Source organism: Pseudorca crassidens, chromosome 13 (genome assembly GCF_039906515.1).
Source record: "Pseudorca crassidens isolate mPseCra1 chromosome 13, mPseCra1.hap1, whole genome shotgun sequence".
NCBI classification, from domain to species: domain Eukaryota; kingdom Metazoa; phylum Chordata; class Mammalia; order Artiodactyla; family Delphinidae; genus Pseudorca; species Pseudorca crassidens.
In genome coordinates, this window is record NC_090308.1 from 3,739,798 (window position 1) to 3,752,531 (window position 12,734).

At 49.1% G+C, this 12,734-nt stretch overlaps 1 long non-coding RNA gene across 1 annotated transcript; it reads right to left on the bottom strand.

Moving 5' to 3' along the window:
- Positions 1 to 223: 223 nt before the first annotated feature.
- On the bottom strand, positions 224 to 5,445 carry LOC137204355 (uncharacterized). The gene is made up of 3 exons (XR_010933567.1): positions 5,128 to 5,445; positions 1,220 to 1,450; positions 224 to 357 (listed from the first exon to the last, which is right to left on the bottom strand). It is a non-coding gene; the product is annotated as an uncharacterized lncRNA (long non-coding RNA).
- Between the last annotated feature and the right edge of the window lie 7,289 nt (positions 5,446 to 12,734).

Below are 12,734 nucleotides of genomic sequence, written 5' to 3' on the forward strand. Positions count from 1 at the left end.
GTATATATGCATATATGGGTGTTACTTTGCAAAATCTTTGTTTTACTTACATGCTTAGAGCAGCAAGAAACCTTTGTTGATATGTAATTATACATTTAAAGTATATATATATGTATGATACATGAAATATATGTAGAGATGTTCATAATTTTAATGGCTATCCTTCGGTGTGAATAATTGAATACAAGAGTTTTTAAAATATCACCTTTCACGTTTATCATTTGTTCTCACGTGTGGGGAAGGTAAGAGATATTTGCAGCTTCATAAAAGTTCATGTGCAAACACTCCAAGGCTTGTCTGCAGAGGAGAGACCAAGTTCACACTGGAGCAACGTGGGATGTTTGCTTCAGCCATTTTCTAGCAGAAAGGATGAGACAACATAAAACGTTAAAGTTTACACGATGATTTGTATTAACTCCACTGTGTCATTTTAAAAGTGAAAAGACTCTTTGGGAAAAGTGTGGTCTTTTAGAAAGACTGCTTCATGTTACAAAACTCATGAGCCCCAGTGCCAAGGCTGGTTCCTGAAACAGCTTCCCCGCTGGCAGGGCTCCCAGGACCAGTCCAAGCCCACATGGCTTAAGAGTGGGAAGGACTCCACGGGGCGGGCGTGTTTACACTAAGCGCTGGGATTCTCTCTGCTAGGAAAAAAAGATGTTCTCAGCTCAACTCACAGTATCCTCATGGCTTCATCTTTAAAACTCCGCTTAAAGTAATGGTGTTTATTTGGCACTCTCTGCTTGCCGTCAGGTGGGCAGGGAAATGATAACTATTTAAGACCAGAATGTTAAAGCTGAATCGCATCCCAAGACCCTCTCGAACCAAACACATATTAGAGCTACATTTGGGAGTGAATGAAATAAATGTTTCCTGGAATAAAGACCTGTTGCATTGTTAAACATGGGTGTCCACGGCCTTGTTCCTTGTTAAGTAGACGAACGTAGAAAGACCTTAAAATGGAATTCTGCACACCAAACTCTTACGAATGGACTGCTCTCCGAGTGCACAGCACTGTGCATGTTGTAGACAAGATTTTTGTTCGATATTCATTTCCTGTGAAACTGTATCAAATGTTTACTGTGTTAAAAATAAATTTCATGAGCTAATATCTCCAGAAACTTATTTGGTAATCGAGCGTGCAGATTGGTTCTCTGTCAGGCTGATCTGAATTTGAACCCTTATCTTTATTACACAGGTTTGACTTTTCCATCAGACTTACCATAACCGAGAGCTATTTTCACACCAGAGGAACCCTAAAAACACAACACTATTAAGCAAACATTTTTTCAGCAAGTGTGTCGGGCGCCTGATGTTCCGGGAAGTGCAGGGAGGGGCGGCTGGGAGTCCAGGGCAGGACGCAAGTCTTCCTTCCCCGAGGCCTTCTGTCACCTTACTGTGACTTGCTGTGCCCTTGTCCCCTCCTGTGATGACTGTTTTCAGAGGCCCAGTTCTGGGAGAGACAAAAGGGAAACGACATATTTTTTGACCTGAGAATCTCACGTATTTAACAAGACAGTTTTTTAAATCTTCCAAATAATACACGAATGATGCGGTTTGCAAGAGGACGGAGGCTGATGAAACAGAAACCTCTCCACCCTCCCCACGGCCCTCTCCCACCATCACGTGAAAGGGAGCCGTTGAGATTTGTCCTCGATTGATGTTGAGGGGAGAAAGGAAAGGGACTAGAAAAGAAAACCAGGCGTTTGTGTGAAACACCAACTTCCAAATGTTCATTTGGTAACGGTATACATTTCGATAACGTCGGCCTTGTTGATGTCCGTGTCATTAATTAGGTAGAATTCTTGCTCAGAACGATATTGTTAGAATAGGGTAAATGCTCAGTCATCAACAAAAAAGTCAAACATTTTAACACCCAGAATGACTAAGATACATTATTATATTAATGTATGGTAAGAAAATAACACACACCTGCTTACTTGGCAGTAACTAAAGAAGCCATGCATCAAAGTACCTGTTTCCTAAGCCTTCCTGGTAAACTGAGTTCTGTCCTTGTGAAACTATGACTGTCAGAGTTTGGACTTGAGGGTCACTGGTTTGACCTTCCACCAGCAACTCGAGGTCACTTACTCGCCACCTCTGGTAGATGGTCCTCCAAGTGGACACTGCTTCAGGGGTGGAGAACACGTTCCCATCATGCAAACCAGACCATTGCCCGACGGCTCTGGCTGCCAGAGAGCTTTTGCTAAAGTTGTCCTGATATCTGTAGCTTGATGATTTTTCTTCCGAGACGCTAGTTCTGTACTTGCAGCGACACAGATACCTCCACTTCCTCTTTCATCGGACCGCCTTTCAGTTACCTATCGGGACGCTATCTGGCCTCCTGCGCTCAAGCTAGTCTCATTTAAAACAGTGTAACTTGGCTCAGGGGCCCGTGCAATTCTCGACATCCTCCCCATAGGAATTTGCCGGTGGCCTTCTGCTGGGCCTGTACTTACTAGAGAACCAACTGTCGGGGTCCTCAGCTGGCACTCTGGGTGCATCTCCTACCCCTCCCGTCTCCATGGCTCTGTCATCCCAAGGCGCACCTGTTCTTGGCTCTTCCCACGTGTCCTCTCACGAACACGCCCCATAATGATCTCTCTCAGGATAACCTCCGTCTGGCTTCTGCTGAGTGCATCCTGAGAGGCACGAGTGTTCCCTCGTCTGTTCAAGAATCTCTGTTCCTCTCGCTCAGTGATCTGCTCCCTCCTGACTGTGCTCACTCGGGACAGGGACGCACCCCAAGCCCGGACGGAAATAACAGAGGTTAACATATATTGAGCACTTACTATGTGACTGGCCCTCTAGGTACTACTTGGATCAACTGAGTATTCGACAATTCTATATATTATGCATGCTGTTGCCCCCATTTAAAGGTGAGGAAAATGAAACCCAAGGAAGTTAAGTAGCTGGTGAAAGAGAAAGCAGGCTGGGCTCGTCCAGGGCCAGAGACCCACCCACAAGCACCCTGCCGTCCTGGGTGAGCCTGGCTTCGCTGCCTGCTGGTAAAGGGCGCCTCTTGACTAACGTAGACACGTGGAACCTTGGAGGCGCCCGTGAAGACCGGCCCCAGAGCACATGGTGCTTTATAAGCAAGCCTCCTTCCCTGCCCTGCCTCGGTGAGGACCTGAACGGGGACTCAAAGGGGAGAAACCGCACTCAGCTGTCGATCTGCAAAATCACACGGGGAAACTCAGATGAAGTCTTAAGAGAAACGCTTCTATGGGTGTTTATAAGCTGACAGTCCGGCTGAAAAGAGTTGTCCCCAAACCGTTCTGTCCCGGTACTGAGGGTCGCATGGACCCGGGCAGGACGGACTGTGGAGAAGAAAGCTGTCGAGCTGTCAGCGTGCCGTCTCCACCAGGTGAGAACCGTGCAGGGGGGGATTCACCCCAGACCTGTTCTGTGGAATCTGATCAACTGGATCCTGGCGCCCACTTTTTTCCTAGAGCTTGGAGAGTGGGTGCAGGTCGCAGCTGAAGCCTCAATCAGCCTGCGGGGCGGGCTGCCTGGGCCGCTGGGTGAACACAGCCCACGTCCTGCTCTGGGGGTCACAGCCCTGCTCTGGTGGGGGGGGTCACAGCCCCGCTCTGGGGGGAGGGTCACAGCCCCGCTCTGGGGGGTCACAGCCCCGCTCTGAGGGTCACAGCCCCTCTCTGGGGAGGTCACAGCCCCGCTCTGGGGGGAGGGTCACGGCCCCGCTCTGGGGGGTCACGGCCCCGCTCTGGGGAGGTCACAGCCCCGTTCTGGGGAGGTCACAGCCCCGCTCTGGGGAGGTCACAGACCCGCTCTGGGGGTCACGGCCCCACTCTGGGGGTCACAGCCCCGCTCTGGGAGTGTCACAGCCCTGCGGACCTCCTTCCTGTGACGGCAGCACGTGCTGAGTGGTTAGGGGGTAAAGGGGAGGGACACTGCCTCCGAGAAACCAGCCAGAGGAGCACAGACTGGCTCAGGGGACATCCCTGAGCACAGATGGGCAAGGACCAGGCAGGAGAGAGCAGCCATAGCTCCCCCCTCGCCCCCCAACCAGGCTACAACCCAGCACAGCCCGCTCCTGAGCCCGCATGACAGCACCCACCCCGTTACCCCGCACCCCCTGCAGCCACACCCAGAATTCAGGTGGAACGGAGCAGGGAGACAGGCTTTTAATTTGACTGATTTAAAACCCAAGGGACTTCAGGACACACTAAGTTTACTACAACTGACCCCATCATGCCTGAATTCAGTTTCCACATTGGACAAATCAGGAAATCAAGGCACGTTAAATACAGTTCTAGAAAACTAGTTACATTTTTTTTTTTTTCACTGAATTCAGGGCCAGTGAAATGTGTCTTTGCTATCTTGATATAGCTTATTCTGGGTTTCAAATTCTTCGTTCCAATAGTTTAGAGATTTATTTAACTTCTACTTTGCCAGCGTTGGCCTGAGAGTGACATGGAATTTACTAGAGTGAACACGTGCGTCTGTGCGTCACAGTGTTGACGAATCATAATGCGGTGCTGTCACCAAGGCGGAGTTTCCTCACTAGGGGAAGTGTTAAAATTCCCTTTGTAAAAGTTGCTTCTCTTTCAGAATAAAAGTGCTACTTTTATTCAATATCCTATTAACATTCACGGTCCAACTGAGTCAGCCCAGGAGGATGAGTCAGGGTTCCCCAGAGAAGCAGAGCCAATGGGCTATACACCTGCACGTGTCTGTACGTACGTACGAATGTCTATATATATCCCGCTGGCTCTGTTTCTGTGTAGGACCCTAACACACACACGCACACGCACACACACACACACACACACACACACACACACATTTATTACGAAGGATTGGCTCACACAATTACGGAGGCTGACAAGCCCCACCATCTGCCGCCTGCAAGCTGGGGACCCAGGGGAGCTGGTGGCTTAGCTTCTAAATTCTAGTCTGAGTCCTATGACCTCAGAGCCAGGAGCAGCGATGGTGTCAGTCTCATTGCAGGGGCAGGAGAAGACCAGCGTCCGGGCTCAGGGTCAGGCAGAGGGAGCAGCCCCACCACCCCTGCCTTCTGTCTATTCTGGCCCCCAGCAGCTTGGATGGGGCCACCCCCACTAGGGAAGGTGATCCGCTTGATGCTGTACCGATTCCAATGCTCACCTGATCCAGCGACAGCCTCCCAGATGCGCCGAGACTTCTGTTCAGCCGAATATCTGGTCCCCGCAGCTCAGGCATTGACACGTAACATGGACCCTCACATGGACCCTCACAGCACGATGGTGCTTTCTTCTATCAATCAGGGCGCTGACTGTTATTTGTAAATCGTTCTCCAGCTCACAGAGTCCTCCTCGGATCTCTGCTCTTTATGTGTGTGCTGCCTTTTGTTTTGGCCCTTTTGCCTCCTTCCAATGTGCGCTGTAGAATCCAGCTGCACACTGCCCTGCTCCGGAGGCTTTGGCCAGTGGTACTGCCACTCGGGCGCTCGAACAGCTCTGCTGTCATTTCCCTGGCTGTGGTGAATTCTGACCGCGAGTCTGGCTCTGTTCCAGGCACTGGGCATCCAGCCACGAATGAAAACAAGAGAAACACTGCTTTCAAGGAGTGTACATGCAAGTGTGGAAAGACGGATGAGAAGCGAGCAAGCCAGACAGTACATAACGTGTCAAATGGGGACAGCTGTGAGGAAGAAAAGCAGGGCGGGGGGTGAGGGACAGGGGGGGATATCTCTAATGAGGTGGCATTTTAGCAGATTCCTGATCAAGTGACCTTGGGGTAGGTAACAGTTGCTTGGATATGACACAAAAACTATCAGCGATAAAACAAATAGATCAATCAGACTTCACTAACATTAAAAATATTTGTGCTTCAAAGGACAAAAAGTGAAAAAAGTGAAAAGACAACCCCCTACAATGGAAGAAAATATTTACACATCATAAATGCGATAAGGGACTTGTGTCCAAAATATATAAAAAACTCTTTCAACAATAAAACAACAATCCAATTTCAAAATAGAAAAGGATTTGAATAGATGTTTCTCCAAAGAAGATATATAAATGGCCGATGAGCACATACAAAGTTGTTCTACGTCATTCGTTGTTCGGGAAATACAAACCAAAGCACAATAGTGTACCGGGTCACTGCTACTGCAATGGCTAAAACCAAAAAGACAGACAATAACAAGTGTTTGGCAAAGATGTAGAGAAACTACAGCTATCACACGTTGCTTGTGGGATTGTAAGATGGTGTGGCCACTTCGGAAAACAGTTTGGCCATTCCTCAACATGTTCAACTTAGAGTTTCCATATAACCCAGCTATTCCCCCCCTAGTTACATATTCAAGAAAAATAAAAACTTATTCATACAATACCTTGTACACACATGTTCACAGCAGCATTACTCATAATATTGAAAAAGTGGAAACAAACCCAATGTCTGTTAACTGGTGAGTGTATACTCAGAGGTGGTCCATCCACCCAATGGAAAATTATTGAGTCATGAAAAGGAATGAAGCGCTGAGACCTGCTAAAACGTGGGTGAAACCTTGAAAACATTATGTTCAGTGAAAGAAGCCAGTCATAAAAGACCACACACAGTATGATTTCATTTATATAAAATGTTCAGAGGAGGTGAATTCATAGAGATAGAAAACTAGATCAGTGGTTACCAGGGGCTGGGGGACATGAAGATGAGGAATGATGCCAGTGTGTAGAGGGTTCCTTTCTGTGATGACGAAAAAAACTGTCCTCAAAATAGACAGTGGTGATGGCCGCACGATTTTATGAACATACTGTAAACCACTGAAATGTGAATGTAGCACTAACCACTGAATAGACACTTCAAAAGAGTGAATCTTATGGTATGTTAATTATATTTCAATAAAACTTATGGAAAAGAATGTGTAATTGATTATGTTACGTTGGATACATTACAAAGAAAAACCTACAAGTCCAGAATGCTCCTCAAAACAAAAAGAAGGAATAAATCCAATAGGCAGTTTTGGAGGTGACCACAATACCAACTCCTTTCTTGAAAAGAGGCAATTAAAGGTAAGAATAAAATACTTCCCTCTTTAGGAGATGAGATTCCAAACTGATGAGGGAAAGCCCTTTTTACAGAATTGCATCTCATCAGTGTGGATGACATGAAAGTGGAAATAACCATTTGCAACCCCTCGGAGCTAATTGATTCGGGCGAGGAATATCCCCGGATGCGAAAGATTCTTGGAAACCGGGCGGCTTCATGACCTCAAAGCATTACCTCGCAGCATCCCTGCTGATCACAAAGGGAAAACGCATCACCACAGTAACAAGATACTGTGTTCGCCCCTCCAGATGCAGTGATCAGACTTTACATTACTCATAGTGGAAAGTACAGATCACCACCCGTGAAGGACTCTTACTTACCAAGATGTTTTGACTTAAATATACTTGGGCCTTAGACTCACTTCCACTTTGTAGGTGATATAAGGCAGGCAGCACAAAACAACCACAGCACAAAAGAAAGAACCAGGCACACCTCAAAGTAGACGGTGCATGAGACAACTGGCCTGGTCTTCTCAAAGGGCCACTGTCATTAAAAAAATGGAAAAGTGTGACTGTTTTAGGTGAAAAAAGCACAACTCTGTGACTATATTAGAAAGCATCTAATTGTAAACATTAAACGGGTGAATTGTACACCATGTAAATTATATATCAAAGCTGTTTAAAGAAAGAGGCAGCAACTAAATGTATGGGTTCCTGTTTGAAAATACAGCTAAGAATGATATTTTGTGGATGATTAAGGAAAACCTGAATATCGGGCTAGGTATCAGCAGACAGAAAGCAAAGACTTACTTTTCTTCAGCGTGATAGTGTCCTGTGGTTATGGAGGAGAAGGCAGGTGCCGTAGTATTTAGGGTTAAAGACTTGTGATGTCTACCACCGATTCTCAAAAATGTCAGCAAAAATGATGGAGGGAGAGATAAAGTGAATAAGTCAAAATGTTAATATTTGAATCCAGGTGGTTGTTTAGTCTACTGTTGTTTTTTTGAAAGAATAGTACATGGTACATTTAGTGGGCATGAGTTTTACTCTACAGTATAGGTGTATAAAAGTGATAATTTTCAAAACTCAGATCTGACTGATCATTCCCCTTCCCGCCAGCTGGTGGGAACATCACCCCTTTTATCACGGGCGACCTCCTCAACGTCGTGTGAGAGCCCCCAGCTCTGGGTGCAGGGCGCCTCTCTGCTGGGCTCCACACTGGGTCCCGAGGACGTGCCCTTGTCCAGGGCAGTTGGAGAGCAGGATTGGTGCAAGGCCCTTCTGAGATGGGGTCCACCCTGGATATCTGGGGGTCCACTCTGATGTCCTGCTCTTTGGACGCTATGAGAGACGAGTGCCGCTGGAGGAGCCCCACCCACTTCTCCTCTCGAGGCCTTGGACCCTCCTCTCTCTGTTCTACTACCCACTCCATCCCCACCCCACAAAGGCTCTTTTCTTTTCTTCTCGCCTGGGCACACTTCCTCCAATGAAATGAGGTTTCCAAAACACACACTAAAAACAAGAAAGGAGAGTCACTCCATACAAGGTCAGCTCTCTGCCTGCATCATAAACCTCCCCAAGAACTGAGAAATCTGGAGGACAGAGCACAGATTCTATGGCTGTAAATTCCCCTGCAAGGCCCCCAATCCCACCACCAAAACCAGAGAAACAGCTGTGGGTGCCACTCCGTTTAAGGAAAAAGATGTTTTACGAAGGAAGTTCATTTAGCATTTCTCAAAGCATGTTGCACAGAGTGGAACCTTGAAGAAAAAAAGGTCTGTGATGAAATAACTTTGGGGGCTGCTGGAAGGAGAGAATGGGTGAAGACACTCCCACTCCAGCAGATGCTGAGTGTAAACCCTTCTCAGCATTGGCTCAGACTATCCGTCAGGTGCATCTTGTGCAGGATGGAGAAGGTGGCAAACAGGCACAGGGTTGTCCAGGGCCCCATCACTTGGCCAGGAGCCGGGAGCTCTGTGCCCTGCCAGGCGGGCTGGTGACAGCCTGGATTCCTGGCTGCAGAGTCGCACCTGGAACCAGACTCCATCTCAACTTTAAAATATCACTTAGACGTATTTCTCTTATATTGATGTAAACTCTGGCTTGATTTCTTATGAGAGTAACAGTGTTCCCCCACTTTTCTCTTCCACATCGCTGGGAAAAGGGCCATTGGACGAACAGAAGGAAGAGCCCTCCTCTTCTGCACCCGATCTGCCTTCCCCAGGAGACCTTCTCACTCGCTCTCAAAACCCAGGAGACTCTGATAGATTCCTAAGGCTTGTCAACCGGGCAAAAGCGGCCGGTTCCCAGCGGTGCAATCACCACCGTCTCTGGGTTTGTTTTGGGGAACCCACAGGCCGCCATGATTATTTTTAAAGGTGAGCAACTCTTTATCCCGATGAAAAACCAGCGATGCAAAGGATGAGTCAGAAACAGGCCGTGTAGGGAAACATCCGGATGGTTTGTTTCCTGTAGCGACAGGGACCGTCTTCCTCCGGCTCTGCCTGCGTCCCTTGGGAGGGTCCTTGTACCTTTCAGACATGTACCGGATGGTGGAATTGAATGCCCCCCGTCAGTAGGTTCTCAACCTTCCCTTCTCCGCGGCCCTTTCCTTAGCCATGCTCACATCTCTCCAGTCGTACAACATCAAACAAACAAAGCCCATCACACCCCAGGGCAGCACCATCTACAGCGCCTGCTCTGGCTCCCACCATCCCTCTGCTGTCCCGACAGAGACGGGTTGGGAGCCTGGGTTTCACCTCTACCTGGATGGAGCCTCACCTCCCGTTCCGCCTCCGACGCCAGAAGCCTCTTCCTCTGGCTCTGGGTGTGGCAGGCAGGGTCTCAGGCCAAGCGTCACCTCCTCTGGGGGCAGATTCCTTGGCCAAGAGGAAGCGAGGCTGCAGGTGGAAGGAAGACTGCTGGGCAGCTGACCTTAGCCAGAGGTCATGGCCTGCGCTGTCCCCTGAGCCCAGGATCACAACGGTCCTTCTAAGGGGGAGGGGGAGGCAGAGATCTGTGATGTGATGTGAGGAAGACTCAACCAGCCTTTGACCATCAGGCACTTTTTTTTTTTTGCGGTACGCGAGCCTCTCACTGTTGTGGCCTCTCCCGTTGCGGAGCACAGGCTCCGGACGCGCAGGCTCAGCGGCCATGGCTCACGGGCCCAGCCGCTCCGCGGCATGTGGGATCCTCCCGGACCGGGGCACGAACCCGCATCCCCTGCATCGGCAGGCGGACTCTCAACCACTGCGCCACCAGGCAAGCCCTATCAGGCACTTTTAAAAATAGTTTTCCTTCAGCTATACTGAGATACAACGGACATTCAGCACTGTGCACGTTTAAGGTGTACAGCACATTCCCAACCTTTTGGGGTCTTGTAGTGACTTTGCCCTCAAGTACCACCTAAAAATAAAGTGATGCTGCAGAAAAGCACTGTTAGGGCAGAGTCGAGGCTGCACGTGAGAAGGTGTGAGCTGCGTGGAGACAGGACTGTTATGGGTCACCCGGGCAGCTGCCCCACTGCGTCTTCCCACCTCAGCAGGTAGTCCACTGCGCTGCCTGCGATGTTCTCTGACTACCACCTGTCCCATCAACAGTAGCTATAAAAAGAAGCACAACTGAGTTATTTGTAGTGAGGTGGATGGACCTAGATAGAGTCTGTCATACAGAGTGCAGTGAGTCAGAAAGAGAAAAATACCATATCCTAACCCATATATACAGAATCTAAAAAAAAGGTTCTGAAGAACCCAGGGGCAGGACAGGAATAAAGACACAGACGTAGAGAATGCACTTGAGGACAAGGGGAGGGGGAAGGGTGAGCTGGGACGAAGTGAGAGAGAGGCATGGACATATACACACTACCAAATGTAAAATAGGTAGCTAGTGGGAAGCAGCCGCATAGCACAGGGAGATCAGCTCGGTGCTTTGTGACCACCTAGAGGGGTGGGACAGGGAGGGAGGGAGGGAGATGCAAGAGGGAGGGGATATGGGGTATATGTATACATATAGCTGATTCACTTTGTTATACAGCAGAAGCTAACACACCATTGTAAAGCAATTACACTCCAATAAAGAGGTTAAAAAAGTAATAAAAAATGCGAGGGCGCCTTTGCCTTAGAAAGAAGTGGAGTCACAGCCGAGGTTTGCTTTTATATGTATTTAAGATTGGAAAAAACGAGAGCACATTTGTTTTCCCGATGGAAATGTTCCATCAGGTGGAGGGAGGGAGGGAGGGAGAAGGAGAGAAGGGCAGGGGCAGAGGGGAAGAACCACACGTGGGGTGCGGACCCCAAAAAGGCAAGCAGGCAAGGCAGCGCAAAACCCCGCTGTGGGCCTTTGATGGGCGAGACTTTCTTTCCTCCACGTCCGGACGGGGTGGGATCGGGGTGGACTTGCAGCCAGCCCTCCTTTCAGTGTGTGGACCTGGAAATGCCCGTCTTGACTCTTACTACTGCCCTGTCACCGTCTACAATACAGCACCAGAGTTATGCTTCTCAAACAGAAACCTGTGCTCACCTCTCTACTGTGTAAACTCTTCCAACAACTCCTTGTCATCTACGGGACCAAACTGAATTTCCCTCGTGACGCTGGCCCGTGCACCCGGCAGCTCTCAGCATCCCTACATTTCCGCATCTTCCCCACTCGGGCTGGCATGTAATTTCCGTCTCACCTCAGGTTCCCTCTACGCATCTCTGTTTCACGCCTCCAGAGCCGAGGTCACAAAGATGTTTAAAAAGTCGGTTCAACTTTGCCCATTTCTGCTCAATGAATTCTAATAACGGAAAATGTTTACTTTTTCCAAGCCATTGGCTGTTCTGACCCACCCGAGGCTCTCCTCCCGCCCCCGGCGCTTCAGTCTGGGGTCCTCGACCACTCCCTCCTCTGCGCCTTTTCCTCTGGTCTCCGCAACGCTCAGATCGCCGCGTGCGTCCCCTAAGCTGTCTGTCTCTTCTCCACTCTGCATCTTCAGGGAATAAATCGTGCATCTCTGCAGTCTTGGCAAAGTGACAAGAGCAGACAATATTCTTTTTCTTTCTGGACGCGGAGTAGGATGGAGGATGCGGGGACACGAGCTGGGACGGCTGCATCTCACCTGCGTTCCGTCGTGTTTTAAGATGTGCTCCAGCGCCACCTAGAGCTGAAACACAAAATAGACCATCCATCCCGGTGGAAGTAACTCCAAGGTGAGCCATTGTTGATTCCTACACAGACGTCTGGCCTCCAGGAAGACGCCTGTGGTTCCGGCAGATCCGTTCGCTGCGCCCATAACGTACTACTTAAATCCATTTCTGCTTCAGACACTTCGTTGAAATATTTAGCAATCGGAGAGCCGCAGGTGGGCTTCTAAGCCTTGCTATTGATTTGACCAACGACTCCCTGAACTGTAGTGTGTAAGGGGTAGGTTAATTTACTTTATGTGTGTCCATAAGACTTGACTTGGGAGACACTTAGGTCTTGGGGACAAATGTATCATTTTCTTTCTGATCTAAACCAAGACTGTGCTGTCCACGAAGAACGAGCCCGGGCTGAAACTGGAGGCCGCCCACCAGCCGGGGCTGACACCCCCCAGCTGTCTCTACCACGGCCTCGGAGCCCTGTTGCTTCAGCCTGCCTGTGGGGCGGAGTGGGGACACCTCTGCCACCTGACTGCCTGCCCCTACAGGGTGGAAAAGGTGGGGTGCTCTGTCTACAAAAATAATCGGCCATTTTACTAAACCACTAAGCGGTTCTGAGCAGAAGAGC